The sequence below is a fragment of the Haematobia irritans genome, chromosome 5 (assembly GCF_050003625.1).
Source record: "Haematobia irritans isolate KBUSLIRL chromosome 5, ASM5000362v1, whole genome shotgun sequence".
Lineage (NCBI taxonomy): Eukaryota > Metazoa > Arthropoda > Insecta > Diptera > Muscidae > Haematobia > Haematobia irritans.
The window spans coordinates 86,379,687-86,385,689 of NC_134401.1; the positions used below are offsets into that span (position 1 = coordinate 86,379,687).

General features: G+C 26.8%; 1 protein-coding gene across 1 annotated transcript in view; it reads right to left on the bottom strand.

The window, feature by feature from the left end:
* The window catches only part of lola (longitudinals lacking), a 437,759-nt gene that overhangs the window by 74,027 nt on the left and 357,729 nt on the right, over window positions 1–6,003 (bottom strand). The gene's annotated exons all lie outside the window — the stretch shown is intronic.

Below are 6,003 nucleotides of genomic sequence, written 5' to 3' on the forward strand. Positions count from 1 at the left end.
AAATTTGGTATAGATTTGTTGTGAAGTAGCATCTTGTCTAACAGTCGGTACTATGTTCGGTTTTCAAGATGAAAATCACTATATTATCACGGTTACTTTTTTACATGATAATATTTCAATATATAAAAACAAGATGCGTATGCTAGTTGTAAAGTACCATTATGCTCTTGAAACATGTTGGAGGTGATGATATTCCATATCTGGATGGGTATTAAAGTCGCATACCAAATTACAACCGGAGGAAATTTGCTTTTCAATGAGGCTCAAGAAGTCAAAACTGAAAATTGTTTTTTATGAATGCTATATATACTAATTTTCCAATTTGCCACCTCATCGGATGAAATTTACTCCTCCATGAGTAGCATTCAAAAAAAGTGAACCCTACACACTAACATTTTTTTTTGGATTCAATCGCGAAATTAATTGATGCAATTAATTTTTAATTGAAGCGTCTTCAATCACAGAAATGATAGTATCAATCACCAAAGTCAATTAAAAATTAATTGATACAATTAAAGAATTAATTGATATTATTAATTTTTGTTTTAATTAAAAAAAATAAATCAATTAAATTTTTAATTGAATATTTTTGAAAATTCAATTAAAATCTTAATTGGAAATATCATAGTGAAAATTTTTTCTGTATATGTGGCATTAAATCCAATTTAATTATATTTTAGTTCATGGAGTTATTATATTTTGAGAAAGTTTCCTTGAGTTTAATATTTTTTTGCGTACATTCGTTTTGTTTTTTTATTGTTGGTTTTTTCCTTTAATCATTTTTGTTGTTTTTGATTTCAACTTAAAACCATGCATTGACTAAACTACAAGTGTAGCTTAACCAACAGAAGAAACCAAAAGAACCAATAATAGGAGAAAATTATAGACAAATGAAGCATAAAGTATTTCTAAATTTCTGTCTCTCACAAAATAGTTTAGAAATTCTTAAAATTTGTAAATTTTGCAAATAATGCGCCCATCTTTAACTTCGTATGACATTAAAGACATTTTGAAGTCCAAAATTGTTTTCTTTTACAAGTGAAAAAAATATGTCTAATTAGGGCTAATAATTTTTTTTTGAATTTGTCGAAAAATATTTACTTATTTTTGTGAAATCGGTGTAACATCTGTACAGTTCAGTTAAAAAGTTTCTAAAATTAACCATATACTTCATATACATAATTACGAACCTATATGGATCACGGTCACGGTTGCCATAGTTGGTACAACTCTACCAAAACTGGTAGATTTTTTACTGCTTGGTAGATTGGTATTGCAAAATATTTTGCAAAATATTCCTCTCCACCTAAGAGGTACTTCATTTTTCTATAGAAAAGAAAAATTTGAGAAAATTTTCTATAAAATAAAATTTAGAAAATATTTTCTATAGAAATAAAATATAGTGAAAATTTGTTATAGAAACAAAATTTTGAGGAAATTATCTATAGAATCAAATTTTTGAGAAAACTTTCAATTAAAATAAAATTTAAAGAAATTTTTCTATTAAAGTTAAATTTTGAGAACATTTTTTATAGAAAAAAATTTGGACAAAATTTTCTGTAGAAATAAAATTTTGACAAAATTCTCTATAGAAATAAAATGTTGACAAAATTCTCTATAGAAATAAAATGTTGACAAAATTTTCTATAGAAACAAAATTTAGAGAAAATTTTCTATAAAATTAAATTTTGGCAAATTTTATTTTATGTTTAAATTTTGAGAACATTTTTTATAGAAAAAAAAATTGGACAAAATTTTCTGTAGAAATAAAATTTGAACAAAATTTTCTGTAGAAATAAAATTTTGACAAAATTCTCTATAGAAATAAAATGTTGACAAAATTTTCTAAAGAAACAAAATTTAGAGAAAATTTTCAATAATAAGAGAAATAAGAGAAAATTATAGACAAATGAAGCATAAAGTATTTCTAAATTTGTGTCTCACAAAATAGTTCAGAAATTCTTAAAATTTGTAAATTTTGCAAATAATGCGCCCATCTTTAACTTCGTATGACATTAAAGACATTTTGAAGTCCAAAATTGTTTTCTTTTACAAGTGAAAAAAATATGTCTAATTAGGGCTAATAATTTTTTTTTTTGAATTTGTCGAAAAATATTTACTTATTTTTGTGAAATCGGTGTAACATCTGTACAGTTTAGTTAAAAAGTTTCTACAATTAACCATATACTTCATATACATAATTACGAACCTATATGGATCACGGTCACGGTTGCCATAGTTGGTACAACTCTACCAAAACTGGTAGATTTTTTACTGCTTGGTAGATTGGTATTGCAAAATATTTTGCAAAATATTCCTCTCCACCTAAGAGGTACTTCATTTTTCTATAGAAAAGAAAAATTTGAGAAAATTTTCTATAAAATAAAATTTAGAAAATATTTTCTATAGAAATAAAATATAGTGAAAATTTGTTATAGAAACAAAATTTTGAGGAAATTATCTATAGAATCAAATTTTTGAGAAAACTTTCAATTAAAATAAAATTTTAAGACAATTTTCTATAGTAATAAAATTTAAAGAAATTTTTCTATTAAAGTTAAATTTTGAGAACATTTTTTATAGAAAAAAATTTGGACAAAATTTTCTGTAGAAATAAAATTTTGACAAAATTCTCTATAGAAATAAAATGTTGACAAAATTCTCTATAGAAATAAAATGTTGACAAAATTTTCTATAGAAACAAAATTTAGAGAAAATTTTCTATAAAAATAAAATTTTGGCAAATTTTATTTTATGTTTAAATTTTGAGAACATTTTTTATAGAAAAAAAAATTGGACAAAATTTTCTGTAGAAATAAAATTTGAACAAAATTTTCTGTAGAAATAAAATTTTGACAAAATTCTCTATAGAAATAAAATGTTGACAAAATTTTCTAAAGAAACAAAATTTAGAGAAAATTTTCAATAAAAATAAAATTTTGACAAAATTTTCTATAGAAATAAAATTTTGACAAAATTTTCTATATATATAAAATTTTCTATAGAAATTTTGACGAAATTTTCTATACAAACAAAATTTAGAGAAAATGTTTTATAGAAATAAAATGTTAACAACATTTTCTATAGAAGTTGAATTTTGATAAAATTTTCTATAGATATAAAATTTTGACGAAATTTTCTATACAAACAAAATTTAGAGAAAATGTTTTATAGAAATAAAATATTGAAAAAATTTTCGATAGAAGTTAAATTTTGAAAAAAAGAAATTTTAGAAATTAAATTTTCACAAAATTTGCTATAGGAATAAAATTTTGTCAAAATTTTCTATAAATTCGATGTCTTTAAAATTTTAATTTTCTTGTTCTTGATTGTTCTATCACAATGGACTGAATAGTCTAAGTGAGCCTGAATCTGAATCGGGCTGCCACTTTAACCTGAGCATGTGGGTAAGTTTTCCCTTTTTGTAGAAGTAGCCAGCAAAAAAATTGGAAGTTCTTCTAAAGGCATTACTTTAAAAGCACTTCCAAAAATGCCCTCCCAAAGATGTTCTTTATTTTAACTACACAGAAAGTTCTTTTGATTCAATTTTTTAAAACTCGCTTTTTTCATAGTTTCAATAAGAAATTTTAAATTATTTTGTTTTAAATACGTTAAAAAGAGAGTATGATTAAAAAAATGGTACAAATTATTCAAATTTTATCGGAAAAAATTCTAAATCCCTTCTGGAAAAATTGCACATTGTTGGAAATATTTGAGGTCAAACGTTTTAGACAAGCGTTAGAATGCATTAAAAATCAGAAAAAATTAAAATTTTTTTTTTAAGAAGTGATGAAAATTCAGTGCAACACCTGTTGAAATGGTGGACATCCGTCCTATGACAAGCCAATGTTAAATTCATCGCTTCTGCGCCAATTTTACACCACTTCCGGATCCAAAAAGAACATATTCACTACTTTTTAGGCGACGTTTTTTTTGCTGGGTAGTTACTTTTCCTTGTTGGTGCAATCTAAAATCGTTACAACATTTAAAATTCGATACATTTACACAGCCTAAAAATGTTCGCTAATAACAGAGATAAAAATATATAATGTTGCAAATACTGAAATAAAATAATAAAACATTTCTTCAAGCGAAAACAAGTTTTTTTTTCATACTAACGACAAAATTTTGATAAAAAAAAAAACTTTAAAATAAGATTATGGTAGATTTTTGGTAAAATTTTCTTCCAATTTTGGTAGATTATTTTTGGCACGAGTGAGAATCGTGATATGGATCCATATTTGCATGATAGTTAGAGATCAGATACTGACATCACATGTGGAATTTCAACAAAATCGGATGAAAATTTCTGTTCAAGAGGTTCAAAAATACAATCTGGGGAATGGTATGGTCCGTTATGGCGTGTTTCAATGTATCAAGCCGATATGTTATTTCGTTTGAAAGTTAGAGTGATTTAAACAGACAGGCGGACGGAAATCTTTGGATTGATTCAGAACTTCACCAAAAATATATATGTCGAATTTCAACCAAATCGGATAGAAATTGAGGTTCAGGAGGCTCAAGAATATAAGCTCGGTACACAGAAAAAAATTTCACGAAAATTTTCGATTATAATTTTAATTGAGTTTTAAAAAATATTCAATTAAAAAATTAATTGAATCGACAAATTTTTTAATTGAAACAAAAATCAATCACAAAAATTAATAGTATCAATTAATTTTTTAATTGACCTTCAATTAATATTTTAATTGACCTTCAATTAATTTTTTAATTGATACTATCATTTCTGTGATTGAAGACATTTCAATTAAAAAATTAATTGGATCAATAAATTTCGTGATTGAATCAGAAAAAAAAATTTGTGTGTATAGGGGATATACCTCACAATGGTACGATTTGGCCCGTTTAAAAGTATCAAGCCGATAGTTTGTTTCGTTAGGAAATCAGCGTGATTTCGAAAGGCGGGTGGACGGATATAGCTAGATCGATTCAGGATTTCACCATTGTTTTCCTATTATTGGTGCCATTCGGATGCTTAAAATGAAACTGCTTACAAAGAGTTTGTCCCAGACTGGTTCATGAAGACCTGTCTGTGGGAGTGGTCCTATTAAACTGTCTTTGGAATGGTGTCTTATCTAATCGTTTTGACCAGAACTGGGACTGGTCCATACACCCCAGAGACTAGTGCTGTACCGTTTCTGAGGTTGATCCATTTCCGTAGGATATTTACTTTACGGGGTCTGAGACTGATGTCTCGATGAGTTAGAAACGAATATCCCATGCTACAGTGGAGGGTATACAAATGACAGATTAAAGGAAAAATACCTTCCTCCTGGACTAAATTTTAGACAAACTAAATTCCCCTTTATTGTAAGGTGTTTTCTTTAAGATCAAATAAATCCGAATTTAAGACAAACGTTGCAACGATTGTCTCCCATTTTTTATTTGCCTTTAAACAATCTTTTGTAGCATAAAACGAAAATTTCGTTTATTTAAAATTTCTATATAACTATGACCCATATGGACTAATTTCTCATGGTAGTTAGAGGACAGATAATGCAATCACATGTCGATATCCAAATCGGATGAAAGTTGCGACCTTAGGAGGCTCAAAAAGTCAAAACTGGGGATCAGTTTATAAGAGGCCTAGAGGTCCATATGATTTGACCAGATGGACTCTGAATTTCACCAATTTCAAAAATATATTTTCTTTATAGGGTTGGAGACCAATATTTCGATGCGTTAAACACGGAATGAAAAAGTTGCTATACCCCCTTCCTATGGTGGAGGGTATAAAAAGGAACCTGAAATAAAATCGGGTATAGTTTTGTTTCTATGACAGTCAATTTGCGGCCTACATTTTTCGTTGGTAGTAAAACAAGTTGATAAAAATGCAATTTAGTACCAATTTAGATAACAGTACTTAATTTAAATTGAAATTGAAAATTAAATCGAAACTAAGTGAGAGTTTAGATTATGGGGTAGTGTTTCAATGGACACTTTAGTGCACAACGGTCGGCAAAGGGTTAAAGAGTGATAGCT